The 20147-nt window shown below is 39.0% G+C and overlaps 1 long non-coding RNA gene across 2 annotated transcripts in view; it reads left to right on the top strand.

The window, feature by feature from the left end:
* Positions 1–20147, top strand: part of LOC127381213 (uncharacterized) — a 55534-nt gene that overhangs the window by 6766 nt on the left and 28621 nt on the right. The gene's annotated exons all lie outside the window — the stretch shown is intronic.

Genomic DNA, 20147 nt, shown 5'->3' with positions numbered 1-20147 from the left:
ACAGTGGAGCAGTGCAACTGTTTCCATGGTTTTCTGAAGCACAAAATTATGTAACAAAGGTATTTTTCTAAGCTAAAGTAATATGGTGTGGAAACTAACTTTTTCCCAGTTAATTCATGTTTCTCTCAAAGTCAAAGCGCACTCTTTTAGAAAACGAGGTGTTCAAAGAGGAATTACTTCTTAGATATACCTGAATTGTCTTCAAGGTTTTTTACGTGGGAAGAAAGCTCTCAGTGGTAGGGCTAGGCTGTAAGAACAGCTACAAATACTTTTCAGGAAAACAAGAGGTCAGGAACTTTGCATGTCCAATATTGCACACAACACTCATAAACTTTATGATAAGGAGCACAGCATTAGGAGGTTTGTACCTGTTATGAAGTTGTTTCAATTCTCCCATAAATTACACTAAAAGCAATATTAGCTTGGATCATAAATCCTTCTTAGCCATTGCCTTCTCTCAGATTCCTCAAAAAGAATAACCTACATGACCTTTGTGTGAGCCTCAAATGACTCCAATTATTCTGCTGTGAGTTCTGATTCTTTTACACAGCCTGCCCTTAACTTTTAGAAGTGGAGAGGGAAAAGGTCTGGGGGGAATGAAAGCTGTATCACATGGCCCAGCTGCACTTTGTTACCTACAAGACAGGCCACCAAAATCTTGGAGAGGTAGAGGGAGGGAATTTATCTCCAAATCTGCAGACATCAAGAGGAACTGAGTTCCACCACACTGGGGTCAGCTGTGCAACAGCACCATATTTTGACACAGTCAACTTGAAAAGCAACAGGGGGGCTGAGATAAATGAGAAGCAGAAGGTAGGTTATGCAAGGGAACAAAAATGTGGACTAGGTTATGCAAGAGCAGAGAGGTCAAGGCTTAAAGAACCTTGAAAGTTATTGGTGAAATCCTGAACTCAAATCTAAGTTTCAGAGGAAACCAATACTGTGGCATGAATCAGGGGGCACCATGGTAGCATCAGGGACTGCAGCAGTGGGATGAAGGCGAGATAGGAAGCTTTGATAAAAAATATGTAGCTGATGCAAGTTCTCAAGTTAATGCTACTTCTATGTAGAAATTTGATGCTAAGTCCAGGTCCCACAGAACCTTCTAGCAAAATTTCCATCCAGTTAGGAGCCACTTTGTTTCCTAAATTTAAAGTTAGATACAAGTTTAGTGTAAACCCTGCATTTACACTGTGTATATAACTTCAAAATTTGGCTTCAGGATTCTTTTATAAGGGTGTCTGTGTTTTGTATCCCTCAAAATGCTGCAAATATATGGATGTCCTCTGCTCTACATCATGTGTTAATGTGTGGCCAAAGATACCAAAGGGCGATGGACAATCCTGAACTAAGGTTTTAGCTGAAGTTGGGAGGAGAATCAATTTACCTGTTCTGTGGTAATTTTCACTATTTCAAAGAGTCTTCCTGTCTAAAAGCAGAGTGGGAAATCAAAATACATTTTTGCAAACAGAAGCAATACCTCCAAGTGCACTAGATGAATGTTCACTGTGCTTTCTTTGAATTCTGACCTTATAGATTTTATGTGGGGTTTTTTTTGTGGGTTTTTGTTTGTTTGTTTTTTATACTTTAAACAAAATCCAATTTTGAAATTAAAAAGTATATTTTAAAAAAATGCCAGAAGACACTTTGACAGTTTCAAAATGTTCTTCTAAGATTTTCTTTAAAAAGGAAAAATAACTGAAATTTACCACTCTGTAGGTAGATTAGCATTTCCCATTGAAAGATTTTATGCTATAAATATTTTCACTTGCTTTTGACTTTTAGCTGAAATTCAGACTTTAAAACAAATGACAGATTTTGAGCTTGCCTTTGACCTACAAAGGAAAACCCCGTTAAGCTGTTATCCTCTTAAAAGAGCTACTCATTTGTTTGTGAGTGGAAGTTACACAGACACACGTGCCACATGCTTATAACCACCTTTTCCCTATGTCAGTATATGTTAGTCTTGCTTTAGATGAAAGGCTTGATTAGTCATTTCCATGGCTAAGCTAGGCGGAAGCTACAGGTCTCAGACATAATGCCAATACCTGTCACTGTCTGGCCTCTATATGACAAATGGGCTCTGATCACCTAACACTCCCAAAGATGTTTAAATTAGGAAGTGCATCATTCTAGCTTGCACAGCCAGGTTTATTTACTGTGGAAACCTCAATGAGGAGGAAAAAACCTTTGGCTCCGAGTGGTGGGAAGCACTCTTGTCTATGCAAGTATGTAGACATTGCATATTTGAATCTGCTTTTCGTTACTCCTTTTTTTCTTTATTTATCAACCCCAGCTTCAAACAAAGAATTCTGATTTCACTAATGTTTAACTTAAATATGGCAACTTCAAAGTTACATTCAGCAGTATCTAATCTCTACTTTTACCCCATTTTAAATCATAAACTGAGCTTGCTTGAGACAGGGAATGTTTATACGGACTTGTCATATTTTGTAAATAAAACAAATGGTCCCAGGTTATGGTTCAGAGTTCACAGATGCTTTGGAGAAGGTGAAGAAGATAAAAAGAAGAGTATTGCCTAAGTAGCAAAGACAGTCATAGTCAGAAATCTCTCTAAAGGAGGAAGAGGGGAATGGTAATGAGGAGAGTGCACTGGGCCTGTGCTCAACAAATCCTGAATAGTCCACTGCAGGTTGGCCTGTCTTTACTCTCTCGGTGTATAAATAGCTGTTATGTGATGGAAATAATTGCTGTGAAATCAAGATTGCCATAATCACAATCATCATTAGAGGTTAAGACAGAAATAATTATTTTGGAGTAATATTTTTTTACCTTTTTTTCTTGTGTTAATTTAAGACAGTAATAGAGATGGGAAAGTACCATAACTGATTTGGTTAATGGGATGACCATCCTTGCACTCTTTGCTAAAAAGTTTTAAAATGCTTCACAGGGACATGAGATACTGTGCAGGGAAAAGTAGATGATCCAGCTGTAAAAGCAGGCAAAAAGATATTATTGTTTAAAGCCATAACCACAGTGGGAAGGTAGGTGGATTTTTAAGTGGGAAATCCTAGAAAATCTGTTAAAAACTGAAGTATTGGTATGAGTCTTTGAAGAAAATGGTAACAGTAATTAGAAATAATTTGTTTTGGTTTTATTTGAAAAACAAATATTAACAGATCAGCCAGAGCATGTGGTGCTCACTTAAGAAATTAGCTATGAAATGAGTGAACTGTTAATTATGGAATACAGTCTTCTACAATTTCCCCCTCACTTGCGAAAAGAAAATGTCACAATTTGAAAAAAAGAAAAGACTTAATGGTGGAGTTGAGGATATATAAATCTTAGTAAATCTGACACCTGCATTTAGCAAATAGGTGGTAGTTATAATAAAGAACAGAACCAATGCACATAAATGCACACATATATGATTTACTGAGTAGGACAAAAGCATTGTATTTACATAGGGAATTATTCTTAAAGATGTGGATTTCTTTGAAGGTATCAATCAGCATCGGACAGGAATCCTGTTGAAATGTTTCACTGAGTTTCCCAGAAGGATTTTGAGGAGGTTTTAACCAAATGCTCTTAAGGAACTGAAGTGCTGTGGCTCAGAATGAAGAAACCTAGCATGTTTAAATAGGAAGTTTGGAGGTAGAAAAGAAATCAAAAAAGGAACTGATAGGCTTTCCTGATGGATGCACCAGTGGAAACCCACAGAGATCACTGCTGAGCTCTGTGCTTTTAAATACATATAGTTCTGGTAAAGGGAGTCAACAAATTGAGGTGACACAGCTTTTTAAAATAGAACTGGCAATTCAGGGTAGTTTTATAGGGATATTGAGGTGCTGACCGGATGATAAAATGGCAGCTATTACTCAGTGTTGGAAGATGTAAACTGATGCACCTGGAGCTGAGTCTGGAATTGATAGTTATTAAAAGAGAGATAGAAAACAAAATACAAAAAGATCAGTAGAGCAGTACGTGTCTGTGAGGTGGATGTATCTTGAGGACTCCATGCGGTCCTGTCCACTATATCCCAAAACATGGATAAAGCTGAACTAGAAAAGGGTGACATAGTGCTTAAGGTTATTAAATAGCTTCCAGGTGAGGACTCACTACATAAACTTGGTATCCTGAGTAGAAAAAGAGATGCCTGAGGGAGGCAGTAGCTGAAATCTATAAATTGTGAGTAGTACAAGGGAGGTAGCACAAACAGGAGCAAAGAGCAGCAGGTTTGACAAACAAAGCAGAGTTTTTACTTAGAAAGGGCAGTTAAATTGTTCATGGCTTCAGCACAGAATTCTGAAGATGCCAGAAGTTTACATGGCTTCAAAAGGGACTGGATAAATCCACAGAAGAATCCATTACAGGCTGTAAAACACAAAGATGCCACTTCTGGCACAGAAAATGTTGGAGCTCATAGAATGCTAGAAGTGGGTGGAACATTATTGTCTTCATTTGCATTCTTCCCCAGCCTTTCGGCTGCCACTAGAGGCAGGATGATGAACCAAAAAGGCCTTGTGGCCATACTTATGTCTTTATGCCTGCTTTTCCTCTGCCATAGCTTGGAAACTCATACTTGCTTCTGGTGAGGTGTCTGGAGCAGTTGCTAGTGTTGGAGACAGAGAGATGACGTCCATTCCCAACAGCAGTCTTCCCCCTGCTTTCTCCTCTCTACTAGCAGCCATAAAGGCTAATTTCTCATCAGGCCACCTCTGATAGGTGTAGCCCAGCTCTGAATCCTGTAATTTGGGGTGGTAAATTTCCTTTCTGCCTGTATTGTGAGAAACTCTGGGTGAACTTGTCCTGTCTTTGGAGCCTTTCAGAGACAGTAGGCCTGACCAGTAGAGTTGTTCTCACCTGCTGAGAGATTTTAGCACTCAGCATGAAACCTGTCAGAAAGGCATTCAGGAGTTTCTAGCCAAAAATATAAGTCGCTCCAGGATCTACTGGAACTTGGCCTGGTTTTACTCAATGTAGAGAAGTCAAGCCAAGCCAAGAAAATAAACAGTCATTTTCAAAATAAGTTCTGAGTCTTCAGGTGCAGAATTGAACTCCAAACAAATGGGAAGTAGCTCCTGTTTTTTTTACTCAAAGTGTGTTAAATGTTTAGGATGAATAGTACAAATCAGCTTTTTTTAGGGGACTGAAACTGTTTGTAAATATGAATAATCTGTGGATAAATTCAGCTGAATAAAGAGTAAAACATATTTAATTTCTTAAAAAAAAAAGAATCCCCTATTTTTCCAAAACCAGAAAATGTCTCCTTTGATTAAAACTCAACTGATTACATTTTCTTTTTCTTTAGTGACTAGAACTTGTTTGTCTAGCTCTGGTTTTTTATAGTATGGAAGTTTTGCAAAGTGGTTCATGCTAAATTTAATGCATTCATAGCAAATTATAGCTGCATTTTCCAGCAAGAGTAAATACCATTTTAAAATCTTTGTTTGCAAATAATGGTAACTGAGCCATGAATATAAATGAGGAAGGATAGAAAAGAGAAGTTACAGAAATTAAATTTTCAGTTATTGAAGCTTCTTGTTTTAAGTGCTTAATGCTGATTAATGCAGATGCCATATTTTTCCTTTCTTCTTCATGATCATTTTTACGTCCTCGGCTTAAGGAAAACATTGAGAAGAAATCAGTTTCTCTTTCCTGCCTTCCCCCTTTCTTTTTTTTTCTTTTTTTTGACTGACTATGGTTTTCCTAATCTTCTCTTTCTTTGTGTCTTTCAGTACTGATAAATGCTTTTAAACTAAAATTTGTTTAATGACTTTTTTTAATGGAAAATTTGCTTTGTTGATTCCTTTTAAAAAAAGGAGTTTATTTTAACAGAAGAGTAACTGACTTTTTTGTGTAATAATTCACTTCAGTGGGTGCTTGCCAAAAGGACCACACAAACACAAACGAAATGCTGTCTCTAATCTCCCTTGGCCATGCAGAGGAGTGATCTCCCCACATGCTTATTTGCAAGTTGATTTGAGGGAGAGCTGTGAGGGAAGGCAGCTTCCCCAGGAGAGTGTGAATCCCCATGAGCCAGAGCTGTCATCCCTGTTCTAGCTAGACACCTGGGAGGTATGTGAGGTGGTATGAGCCTGAGGAATATATCAGTCCCTGTAGACATTATTAGCAAGGACTTGCTTTCCCTATGCAGTGCATGGCACTTCTGGCTGAGCCAAGTCCTCTTTCCACCTTCCTCTGGAGCAGCAGCTGTCAGGCACAGCTGTAGGCTGGATACTGCTTTGGTTTACTGCTGCTATGCTGCTATTGCTAATTAGAGATGGTTTTAACTCACAAAACCCCCTCAGCTAGTACATAAAATAGGTCAACCCCCATCCTTTCCCCCAAGACCCAATGGCATTGCACACGTCGCACCCACTCTCTTCCCACTCAAAACAGTGTGGCTTTACTCCTGCCATCCAGCCTCCAGCCCACTATTCCTCAGGTCGTGCCCAGGCCAGAAGGGTGTTCTGCACCCTCTCCATGGGCTGGGCATGGATGTGGTGGTTGTGATTAGAGCTATACAGAGGGCTGGTCCCTTAGCCTCTGCTATGCCATGCATAGGAATGCAGCAACATGTGTTTTCCTTGCAGTCAAAACTGGAGACATTTGCCCAGAACACCGATACCTAAAACCATTGCTATTACTAATTACCATTTTATTGTGCCAACAGAGAGACAGCTACATCCCAAAGGAAAGGAGACACAATCTATACCTGTCCTAAGCAATTTGCAATTAAAAGACCCCAATCCTGTGCTGCTTTCTGTGATGTGTGTAGTCTGTGTTTGCATTAGGTCTTCATCCAGATTTAGGTTTGGAGCTTATCAACCTTTGCTAGAGTGCTGAGGGTTCTTTTAAAGACAGCACAGCTTGTAGAAAGAGATTTTGAGAGCTTGGTAAGGCTTCTGAATCACCGTTATAGTTTATACCAGAAAGTTTACTCAGTTTTAGACTCATTAATAACTGCTCCAAGATACAGATTACCATATCTACTTTGACACTTCTTGCTCTTTATAGACTTTGTGTTTTTTATTTCTTTGCTTTTGGTCATTGTGATTTTGTTGTCAGCCCTTACTAAAGTAATTTTCACTTTTCTTTTTCTCCCCTTTTCAGTGGTGAGGATTTTCAGTAGTGATGCTTCCTTGATGTCCTTTTTTAAAAGTTGTAAAATCTTGCAAGTTTTATTCCCTTGAGTTGTTTTTACCCAGTCTAGCTGGTATCAGTGAGAATAACTGAATGAGGAAGAGCCATCCACATGAAAAGTCTGTGCAATCAAGACTTTAATTACTAAGACTGAGAGACATTGAGGTCTGCAAAATGAAATGCATTTTTCTTTCAGAACACGTTTCAAAACCCAGAGTGGCAGATAGTAATTTTCTGTTGCTGGTCGATATTAATTTCTGGTTTAATCTCATAAAATGTAGTAGAATTAGACCAAGAAGGAATGTAAAGCCCCAACTTGAAATTTCAGTTCTGTTTCACAGACCTATAAATTGCAGTGGTCTGGCGTAAGCACCTATGTTAACACTAATTGCTTAAAGCTAAATATATATTGTTTTGTTCAAGGAGGTCACAAAGCTCTACTTACTTGTTTTTTTGGTGATTATTTATCTTAAAACATCCAAGCAGAAGAAGCAGACCATGTCATATACATGGAAATACTTGAATGACCACAGCAATGAAAGATTTACAGCAGATTACCTGAAAGATATTTTCTCATTTTGCATATTAAACACTGCCATGTTGTCTGAAAGTTCTGGGACATTTTCATGAACAAGTGCAGAGCAGTCCATGTCAGAAGCCTAGGAAAAAAATGGCAGTCTGGAATAACAAACACTGATTTCTAGTTTGTGAAGGATGATTTCTGTGCATTGTCAATTATTATGCTATTATGTACAGTTAAACTTAGAGGCTTCAGTTAATTTGACACTTCATTAAGCAAGGCTTAGTAGAAGCTCATAGTGAGAGTCAATCTTTTCTGGAAACATTACTTACATTCTGAAAGACAAGTGGAAAAAAAGCATAGAAAAATGAAGCCCTTGGAGATTATGGTGTAGATCAGTGGCTGCGTCCAGAATATAAACTGAGTTTCCAAGCTCTTAATTTATCTCTTCTTATTTGAATTCCATTGCCATAGTAATGAGGTTAAATCTAAGCATTGGGAACCAAAAGCTTCATTTTTCTCTAACCGTTTACCTGTGGTGGCCATAATGGCAAATAAATTAGTCTAACTTTGGAGCTTTCTGCATAAAATTGGTGGTTTTTGCCACTTTTAATCTCACCATAAGCATTCTTTGTTCATTACACACAATGTTGTCGCCAGCCACATGGAGAGAGCAGGGAAACTTATACAAGGAAGGCTGAAGGAATTTCCTCAACTCTTCCACTATGGGGCTGGCACTGTAATTTTTATCTGCGTTCAGTGGCATTTTGAGGGATTCAGTCACAAGAAAAAGGAATTGAAAACAGTCCCAAGACATCTGAAAAGAGTGGCCATGCTCTCATCTCACTAAAATATTTCCTTGCAAGAAGTATTGCAGTAAAAACAGTGTTATGTTACATTAACAGCAGCATTTAACATTTTTACTGACAGAATCTAAAGCATGTGGTTATGGAGTGTGAAATTCTCATTAAAATTCCTTGAAGAAAATCAGTTGAATAAATATCCAATAATTGTCACAGCCCCCTCATTGCTGTAATTTTACTATACAATAACTCTCTCTATTGATCAGCTTTATTCTCATGTCATACAAAGAGCTCAGATTCTTGTTCTGGAATTTACTACCCGTCAGGGACAATTTTGGTATTTATAAGTCTAAAGCTCTAGAAATATGTTGCAATAACTCTAGGCTGGGTCCCAGCAGTGCATTCATGGAGCTTCTCTGTGCTGCTAATCTGGAGCAGTGGCAGTTGTCTCTCCCTGCACACCTCTCCCTCTTTCCTTGACTCCTGGTGTATACAGAGAATATAGAAAAAGAAGTGAGATTCCCAAATGAGCCGCTGAATCAGAAGTGGGAAACAACACCAATCCAGCCCACCATGCTCAAGTCTCCTTTGGGCTTCTCTCTTTGTTCAGCTCCTTAAAGAGGATTTCTGTAAACCAGTGCCATAGGACCATGCATCCTGGGAGAGAAAGGATGGGAGTAATCTGATGCATAATGGGTGTGCTCTGCTTAAAAATTACGCTGGAATAGCTGAAGGCTTTAGGGAGAACTTCAGTATCTTGAAGTTAATCTTAGTTGCTTCAAAATTGGGAGGGACTGACCAAACTTTGCCCCTGGATTGAAGGGTGTTGATAGGTGTGTGTGTGTGTGTGTGTGTGTGTTCGGGGTCTCTTCCAACTATTAACTTTAATAAATGTTAGTACTATTGTGACCTTGGTCCTGTCACTATTTTGAAGTTCAAAAGGACTGGAGATATGCAGTATTGAATGCATGTCAAAAGAACTGTTGGCTTTCCTAGTGGCAAATGATTCTTGTTTTGGTTAAACTGGAAAATATTAAAATCTTTCTTATCTCCAAACTGTTATAAAAATGTCTCTGCATGTTGCAGAGTTAAGAGTTTGTAGCTATGTGACTCCAATAACACATGAGGTCTCAAGAGAAAATTCATAAAGGTCTAATTTTAAAACATTTTCCTGCTACCAAAGTTATTTAATCTTTGAACAAGGAAACATTATAAAAATAACAGATAGTCTGTGAAAAGTGAGTGTGTTAATATTGGAGGTCAAAACCCATTGCTAGTCTGTGAAATAGAGAGATTCTTGTCTTAAGATACAAATGTGCACTGAACTTTAATTGTTGAGTAGCAAGACTGTGCCTTTACTCCAGGCTGAAAGAAAGTAGTGGAGATCCTGTGATGTGCCAAAGAAACCAGTTCAAGTAATCGATGGTTTGGTTTTTGTGTAATCATACCAAAATCATCTAGTTAACCCATGTGAGAATAGATAAAAATGTTAAATTCAAAGCTGGTATATTTTTCTTCACATTTTAGCCAGAAGGTGGCATTGTATCACGTCTTTTGCAGGTAACCCTCTTCTTTAATATATTTTTGTTTTCTTTCTAAGCAGGCTGGGATTTTACAAACCATAACTCAGGTTTTTCTTTTTGTTGTTTTTTTTGGAGGCATGTATTTGTTTTTTACAGATGTGATGGATCATCATACATGCTTCATCCACACTGAAAAAGTGTTCACTCTGGGTAGTTTAACTTTGCCGGCAGACTGATACTCATTGTTCTACTGTGCAGATATGTTTCTGGTCAAACCAACTTGAAGAACTTCATCTAGAATACTACCTGTATGTTCTCCATTGTGAAATGTTATTTCAGTTCACAGCTATTTTGAAATAATTTATAATGATGACAAACAGGGCAATTGCATACAACTGAATATACAAATCTTTTATTTATGTTGACTGAATAAAGCTGTTCTGTTAGAGCAGAAACAAGGCCTTCTTAAAAGCCAGAAAATAAAGCAAGGAGTTGAAAAAATCTGTGAATGAGAGAGATTTACACTTTACAAACTGCTGAAAGGCATATACTATTTTTATTCTTCAGCAAGATTAGAGAAAGTTGCAAGATATCTAACCAGCCTATCAGAGTCCTCAGAGGTTTGAACAGGTATCTGAAATTAGGAAGGAATTTCAGCTGTTTTAAAAACAAAGGTGTTTGTGTGTGTGTGCATATGCTTTTTGAAAGGCACAGGATTATAAGTCAGATGTCCTGTAGTCCATGGCCTTATATAGGTTATGGGAAAAGATTTCTAAAGGGGATGACAGTCTCCAAGATTGGATCAGTCTCTTCAGCCACCGATTGTGTGGACTCTGCAGTGGCTTCTCATCTGAGTTCATGCCAATTTTAGTAATTTCCTGTGCAGAGTGGGCAGCTGCCCACTGGAAACCACACAGACACCAGCAACTAACCATAAGAGGGTGACAGCTGCGCATCATCTGAACTAATCCAGCATCCTGGATACTGAAGATTCATTTTTCCTGTCCTTTAACAGTTTATTAAGCAATTTTACACAGGAGCTACAAATAGCGAGTCAACAAACGCATTCTGCTGAGCTACAGGCCTACCCCATACTGGAAGGAAGTATCCATCTTAAAACACTGATTTGCAGTAACAGCTTTTCTGGTGCTTTGCTAGAATATGTTCATATCAAAGTGGAAGTGGGGCTGTATCTGTTTCTGTGGTATAATTTCTTCTGTATGTATGGAGTCAGGGTCAGTTCATAAGGGCGTTCAGCTAAAAGCAAGGAAGTGTGGGTGTGAAAATCAGAAATGCTACTGCTCTAGGCTTGCACAGAGCCTATGGTCAGTATGGCTGCCCAAAGTTTTAGACTTTCAGAAACGTCTGAGTCACCACAAGGGAACCATAAAAATGCTTTTAGAAATAGAATAATAATCTCCTTAAATATTGGATAGCAAATCATATTGTCTGGTTGACACAGAAACATCCCTGCAGCAGCAAGTAAAAAAGATTCTATCGCACATTTGACAGGCTTGATGAATTCCTGTGCTGTACACGGTTGCAAACCATATGCATCCTCTACAATGTGCAATCCAATCCGTTACACCAGAACAGTTAAGACACCTACTGATAATATATCGCATCAGCTTGGAAGTGCTGGCATGGTTTGCATTTCCTGTTTTGGTGACCAAATGCTGGCACTGTCATACCCTAGAATCTGTGGACCATGTGCCTTCATTTTATCACAGCACTGTACCAAACCTTGTATCTGTATTCTGGAAGGTACTGCAAGCACACAGCAGACCTTTCCATTTCTAATTATATATGTTGGAAAAGGTCATGAGACAGATGAGAAACTGTATTCAATCAATACTGGACAGATATTTTTCTCCCCACTGATTTTGGAAAGTGTTTCCATGGTTAGTAACACTGGGATACACAGAGAAAGAACAGTTAACTGATGTGTCTGTAAACATATTTATTTGGCATTTTGCTTCAGTGCGCATAGAAGTCATCTGGCCAATCTTAATTTTTTTCTAAGGGACCATCACAAAAAGACCCCAGAACACAAAGGAAAAACAATCTGTAAATGCTCTCTTGAAATGTGGCCTTTCCTGCCTGTATACAGAATGAAATCGATACACAGCTGCAGATTTGTTGACTGGCACATGAGATTGAAACTATAATATAAAAAAAAAGGAAATTCTTCCCTGATTATAGTTTTTTCTCTATTTAGATACCACTAGTGGGAAAAATATAATGACTGGAAGGATCTGCACACCCCTGTATAATGTTAGAGAATGTCATGTTGAGAAAGGGCATGTGTTCTCTACATCACTGCTCCTTAATCTTCTCAGATTTTCACAAAGAAATCATATTAATCAAATCTGCTTTCAGCTATATGAAAAGTGCAGTTTCAATGGTTCACAGCTTAGGAGGAAATTCAATGTAGAAGAAAACCTTGGATAGAAATAAGCCCAGAACTTAAAATAACTTGCTGTTGTCCAAATCTCACTTTATGTTTCTGAATAGCTGTGACAATTACGCATCAGAAAGCTCTGAAACTGCCCCATACTGTGGCTATGGAGTGGTTCATGAAGGCAATACAGGAGCAGAGCAATTGCCAAATGAAATCAGACTGCAGAGCCATCTGCTACTGACTTAAAAGGAAAAAAAGCAAACTTAACAAAAAATCCTACCTAAAAAACCCTAAACCAAATTCTACCCTCCAAAATCCCCTAGCACTGAACAGACACACTGCTCTCCCACCTCATTTGAAAATCTGCTTAGGAATTTGAGGAAGATTTGGCTGTGCATTTCTGGGGTCAAGTTTTTATTCCAGCCTTACTCTCTTACTATTGCCCTTTTGGGGACAAAGTGAGGGGGCAGAGAGTGGGAACGTCCCTTTGGTTCCATGTCACAAAGGGAGAGGTATGGAAGGGAAAGTTGTTGGCACTCTGTAATGACTGGGACAAGCGAGAAATCCTCCACATACAGGGGCTGTCTCAGAGTCATCATGCTTCCCTAAAGCAGGGCAATCTTCCAGGGCTCCCTCTGATGGAGCTGCCTCCTCATTTTGAGTTGTTTTGGAGGAAACCTTAAATCTGTGGAAATATTTTGTTTTATTAAATATACCAAATAAAATTCACAACAGTCATATTTGATTTCTTCATTGCAATTAGTTTTTTGTGTTTTAAAGGCACAACTTAGTGTTTTGCAACATCCAGACTACAGAGAAAGCTGCTTCCTGTGCCTGAGTGCTGATGTTCTAATGACCCAGTCTTGCTCCCATTGAAATCACAGGGATCCTTGCTGCTGTCTTTGGATATGAAGAATGGGATGGACATGAAGGTGCTCCAGGAGCAGCTCTCCTTTTCTCTCTGTTAAATTTGAATATCAGACTTGTATATAGATGATCACCATATCACACAGTAAGCACTGAGATATGAATGACAATGTTGATTCTGGCAATAGGATCTAAAGGGCACTTCTATGTCATTTTAAACAAAGGTGACAGCATTTATTTTGAAGGCAAAACATGTCTAGTTCTAGAAAAAAAAAACAACACAGCAAAACAACAATACACAAACAAAAAAGAGGCACTGATCTAATGAGAACTGTAATTTAAATTGATGCCAGAAAAAACAGGATATTCCTGAGGTCTTTCTGAACACATCTACTTCTGTCTGGACTCTGGAGAATATCTACTAATAGCAAAGGCATGACATTAGATTACAACCACAAAATTGCAATCTTAAGACTGTAATGAAAATGGGTTAAGTCTATACCATTTCCTATTCCTATTATAATCCCTGCCATAAGAATAGCCTTTCCTGGAATTATTGAAAAGGAAATTCTCCCTTACTTGTAAATGTCATTTCACTTTTCCTTTCCCTGTATTTGTAAAGATAGCTGAAACTGTTTAACATACCGCATTTCAGAATGCTATCTAAATCTGAGGGTGGTTGCTATGAAAGGAATCAAACATGGTCTAACAGTTATTATATTGTAGTAAAATAGGGAGTCTTTAATTATGTACAGACACATAGTAAAGTCCAACTTCTAAGGAGAAATGAGAAATGCAACTTGTATTCTATGGGGCTTGCAGATGCTCAGCATCCATGTCTAAGTCCTCTGTGCTTTGGTTGCTGTTGGTATTGACTAGTATGCATATCCCACAGCATTCCCAGCTCTTGACAGGAAGGCAGCCTTTAGATTTCCAGGTCTTTTGCGAGGTGGGATATGATGGATCTCAGTAAAAGAGGGGAATACACCTGTGCTCAAAAAGCTAGTTCAACAAAAATATGGTCGTCTTTTCTTTTCTTTCAGTAAGTCCCAATTCTCATGCTGGAGAGTGGAGATACTTACTGTAGTTAAGGCAACAGATGTCCAACACACAGTCTGTCCATGGGCATTAAGTGGCATGAACGGGGAGCACGAGAGGCTGTGTGTCTCAGAAGTGTAGTGATGGGAACCAGAGTGCCAGTGCTGTTCATTGGCTCATCCCTGCTCATATGGAGTTGCCTTCACAATGACATCAGTCAAGAGTGAGTCATGACAAGGTGAAATTCTCCGTGCACGGCAGGGAGAATACTCACACTGTGTGTGTCCAACATAGTTGATAGGGATATATGTCATTAATATGGCTCTTTTGAGAAAAGTGGGCTTTGCTGTGTGTGCTGCTTATGTGTGCCTGCAGAAGCATTGAGTGGTCCTGTGGCCTGCCTTTGCAGGGAGCCTGGGCGCCACTCACTTACAGCACTGTTTGCTTTGAAACAATCACTCAGACATAAATGACTCACTATGAGGTGTTGGAAGTCATGCTGGTTGGTGTAGCATTCAGTGGTCTAACAGCCTCAAGCTCAGTGCAGGAAAAAAAAGACAATTTTTCACTGGAGTAGTAAAAAAGTCTAGAGAGGAACATGCTGCTTAGATTGCCTTTTTGATGCTATTGGAAATCAGCCTATCTAGAAATTGCAGTAGGCAATCTGAGGTGAGCACTGGTGTTTCAAAAGCACTGACTGATGGAGATGATGAAGCTTGCTCACACAGAGTCAGACTTGCTGGCATGTTAGAATCAGAGGCTGAAAGTATGGAGAGAAAAACATAAAAAATGAAGAAAAAAAAAAGGGTTTAGAATTATTTATACTGTTTTTATATATTATTATTTCTATCTTTGCTAGATCTTTGATCATTGACTATGAATGGCCAGCTAATATAAGAAGGTCTCTGGTGTCCTGCAGCAGACTAGCAGTAGAGGAAAATGTGATCAGCTTGGTGTTTGTGGTTAAGTTTTACTTTACTCTTCACTTGGCTTTTCACCCAAAGTGGTTGCTCCCAGCCACTGGAGCTGACACTCTTTAGAACTGTACTGAGCACAACACATGCTCTGCTCATGCAGTGGAGGGAGGCTGAACTCATCCAGGTGCCATATTTTTCCAAGCCCTTTGTTTGTGAGGGTGGTGGTGAAGAGTGAAAGGTTTAGGATGTTCTTGTTCTAGGTATATCATAGCAATATGTAGTGTGTACATAGATTCACCAGTTAAATTCACAGTTCCCCCAGGAGAAGTATAATCATAAGAGATTTTTATCTCTCTGCATGTTCCCATTCAGGACTTACTTTGGCTATTTCTATATCAGGGATTACTTGTTAAAGAGATGAAACTATGTGTTCATTACCTTTTTTGATGCAGAACTTGCCTCTTGACAGCTCAGCACAAACTTCCAGTCACTTGGCCGTTTTACCTGTCATCTAGAGGCAGAAGAGAGAGCTGGCTAGTGTGAGTATGCTTTAGAAGATTTTGAGCTCACTTAGATGGAGAAGTGAGTCAGACATAAATCCAGAGAAGCAGAAGGTAACCTGGCCAGACTTGAAGTCCTGTGTCATTAGGCACAAGAAGGATACCAAACCTGATCCTTTTTATGGTGTGAGTGCTCTGACACGCTCCATTTGAGTTGTGATTTTTGGAAAGTCTGCTTCTTATGGTAGCATGGACTAAAAAGCTGATATTCATGAGGTGTAGAGGCTGCTCCCCCTGACTTTTTCAGACAGAGGTTATAAAATTTAAACCAGTGTATATTCTTTTGAGATTCAGAATAAAAATATGACATTGTATGGCTAGCCAAATAGAGTCTATTTAATAAGTGATCTGGATACAGATCCATTCATGACTGCTAACTTCCTTCTGTCTCAGGAAGGCCTTACTCCCAAACAGCTATCTGCAGGAGGTAGAGGGCACTTTGTACCTGTTGTCTTTCCTGTGCTTTTTCTCTAAGGAACTGGTATTAATCACTGTCAGATGCAGGATACTGTGCTGACAGAACCTTTGCTCTGACTCAGTGGTGTTCTGAAGTTATTCTCTTATATCTGTTTCCATACCAGCTGCTTGACTTGCCGACTTTTGGGAAATGTTTGCTGCAGATACAGTTTTCTAGCAACTGAAAACTGTGAATCACAGAAATTTCATAGATCTCCCATTTTATAAATGACTGCCTGTCTCCTCATCCTCATCTTCCTTCTTGCCTACTTTTTTATTCCCTCTGCTGCATCCTTTACAATACCAGGTGTCTTGTGCCTTCTCCAGATACATTCCTGAACGTTGATTAGGTTTTCTTGCCTCCTCTTCTCCTCCACAGTAAAGAACTCACTGGCATTGCTTGATCCAGAGGGCCACCTATCTTGGTGAATCCTACATTCGGTTGTTGTCTCTGGTGTTCTCGGACTTCACCAGAACTAGGATTAGTTCTGGTTCTTTTGTGTACCCACTAAACCACAGCACATTAGAACATACTTTTTCTGCATTCAGTAGTTTATTAAAAGGACAGAAAATTACCCTAATCTGAGTACTAAAACATACTGTATTTTGAAAAGCTGGTTGCACTTTCTTTGTGTCAAGGTTGCCAGGTTTGTGAAAGGAGAAAAAACCCCCCACAATTATAAGCCTATTAAAATTATTGATCTTTGAAAAAAACAGCTGGTATAATCCATGTCTGTCTGTCATTGAGTGCTTGTGTGTCTAGAAACTTTACAGCATTTCTTATATAATTATTGAAAACTGAAAATAGAAAGGAATCATGTGGTCTTGATGAGACATTTGCAAAAGTCAGAGTATGAAGATGGCAATAGGGCTGTTTGGAAAATATCAACATTGGCATAAAAGGGGAAGACAAAAAATGTTGACCCTACACACAAAAATTGTCTGAAAATTGAAACTCAAATATGCAGATAGTGACTTAATACAATTTCTAGCTGGGTTTCTTGTTAGTCTCTCATTCTCTATTGTTCAGTTTAATTATTCCATGTTATGCCATCTCTTGCTGATCCATCAATCCTTAAAACCAGGTGTATGGGGTTATTGGGGGACAGTGGTGAAAAGCTTAGAGTTTTTGTTAAGAACTAGATATTGAAAATTAATTTCTTTGAAAAAACATAAGAAAATAAACTTATATGGCTATATATAAGCCCTAATTGAGACCAGACTTCTGCAGTCCTGATAGGCATTGTCATTTTTTTCTCCAAACATGCCATAGCATGCTAAAGTAAATTAGGGGGCAAGAAAAAATGTTTTGATTATGATGTCATCTATCCAATGCTAGCTGACTGCTCAGGCAGTGGAAGTAGAAATTAATCTAATACAGTTTCTGTAATCTTAAATCTCAAATTAAGTTAGCATGAGGATTGACACTTTTAAACTGAGTTGGTGGCTGTGATTATGGTTCCTTCTTGCCTTTTCTGGTTTTGTTTATTGTTAGTTGCTATTATATGTTCATTAAAAAGTGATTTAATAAATAATGGGATTTCCTGCCTGTAAAACAGTTATGAATAAAGAGTGACAGCAATGATTGGGGTATATGCTGAAATTTGGAAACCTTTTGTGAAGGCAGAGCAGGACACAAAAAGCTTAGTAGTTAATTAACTATTTTGTTTAATAGTGCTACCCTCTGCTCTTCATTAGTAAATGAAGCAGGATTTGAGGAATCTTCTGGGTTCCTACTCTGTCTCTGCCATGGGTGAGTGGGCAAAGGTCACTTGTGTGGGAACCAGTGCTGATTAATCTGTTGGTTAATTCAGACAGAAGGACAACTGGGCAGTATCATGACACTGGGGACAGCAATTCACCATGCTCTTACACAAATGAGTACTGAGGAATGTAGAGAAATGATTTTAAGGAATCACTGACTGCTTAATTGAAAAAATTCAGAGGTCTCTGGGTATCCAAGTACAGACTCTGAACTTCATTATGGCATGGATGTATGTGAAGCCATTCAGGACTAGGTGCTTTTTAGTGGCCTTTCTGTACCATTTGAATACCTCTATTCAACTTACTTAAAAGGCTACAATCACAGAGAGAGTGAGGAATGGTGGAGGAAGCAATGAAAGTTTGGTGAGGGGGAATGGAGGGGAGCCTGAGAGAAATAGAAAGAGACTGTTCAGACATGCAGAGAGTATATGAGCAATAACTGGATCTGTGTTTATACTGTCATGTTAGCTTAGGATTCAAGGTCACACTCAATGGTTTCCTCGTTGTTTACACACTAATGTTCACCCTGGCCTTACTGGTTGTCAGGCAGAGCTCGAGTCTGACCATGAACACAGCTGCATACACATTCTGCAAAAGGCTAATGATTCTGAGGTCTAGGGAAGAGTTAAAGTTTATGTGGAGAGAGCTGAAAGAGGCAGGCTGACAAGGATGAAGTGAGATAAATGATGAAGGTCTGGACAATGAAGGGTTAAGGTAGATTCATGAGAAAGCAGGATGTTTCCCAACCTGGGAGACAGAGGAAGCAGTTGTCTTCTGCAGTGGAGACTGTTGAGAGCTTTTCCCTTCACTTCCCTGAGATGCAGATTACCAGAAGCCACCCTCCTCATGTGGTAGACTGGCATGAAGCATGGAGAGAGCTACTGACAGCAATCATCTTAACCAACAGCTCCTCTGGTCAGTCCACAGCCTGGGGCACTACCTGCCCAAGGAGACTTATGTTTCCCATCAGCAGTGGAGAGAAATTCTCAGCATAAAAATGCAACAACAGCAACAACTTTCTTTCCTGGTGACCAAAATAAATAATTCCACTTCATACAATATCTCTTTAAAGAGACAAATATTTCTCAGTAATAGCTCTAGTACAAGGAATTAACATAACTCTGAGCGCTCTCTGAGGACAGTGCAGCCTTCAGAGCCAGAGAACACACCTAAACTGAGTATGATGTGTGCTTGTATGACTCAAAGATAATATTTACAGATGTGGTTGTTCAGTTCCTCAGAGGATGCTATGAGCCTTCCTTTCACACTATATTATCCTAGACTGCATTGTTCTGTAGGGGAGACACCGAGTCTGGCTCCCTTTGGAGGATGCTGGGAAGCCAGAAAATGTGCATGCAGTACTGACTCCTACAGGATCACTCACATTCATCTCAGAGGTGGCAGGCTCATTGCAGCTAATAATTCCTCTTTCAAAACCTGGCTCCTCACCTTCTTCATAAACCCTAAAGCAAGTATAATAGCACCCTCAGGCCCTCAAGAATGCGCATACAGCAGGAATTTGGCATCTTCCAGATGTGATTCATAAGCTTATTCATTGCATTGTGCCCCTTGAAAAATCAAAAGGAAAGTCCAGGTACACTGCATACATGAGTTCATTTCTGTCTGATGAGGAAATATGTTTGCCTGACTTGGAGGACCTAACATTTCTGATAAACTTGGAACTGAAGAAGCTGGTGAAGAAGCAGTTGAGAGTGGATATGGGGAAGAATAATCCTAGTCAAAGTTTATATTGAGAGAGGTTGACCAACTGGAGGATAGACTGAGATACATTAATAATAATTAGAAATAAGAAGATTTAGAAGGATTAAACAGGTGACCAAAGAATAGCAATCAGATAAGTTCTTGCAGTTAGGGGTAGGCACCATGGCTGCCTATTGAAGTTACATGACAGAAGGAGAGAAAAGATCTCTCTGTCAGTTAGCTTTGAGTGAACACTGTTATGGTCCTAACCTTCATTTATTAGCTGATTTCTCAAACATACAGTGGCTGGACAAATTTCCAAGTCAGAGTATCCAGGCATTTGCCTATCAGGTGCAGAGGACAAATTCTCAAAACCAGTATAGACTGTTGTCATGTTACAATACTCTCCAAATCTACTACTTATTTTGTTTATTATTATTGTATTAAATATGTTACAGAGATTTCTACAAGCCTGAAAAATGTACTCGAT

This window comes from Apus apus, chromosome 2, assembly GCF_020740795.1.
Source record: "Apus apus isolate bApuApu2 chromosome 2, bApuApu2.pri.cur, whole genome shotgun sequence".
NCBI lineage: Eukaryota > Metazoa > Chordata > Aves > Apodiformes > Apodidae > Apus > Apus apus.
Note: the sequence above shows the minus strand (reverse complement) of the source record. Positions and strands in the feature narration are given on the sequence as shown.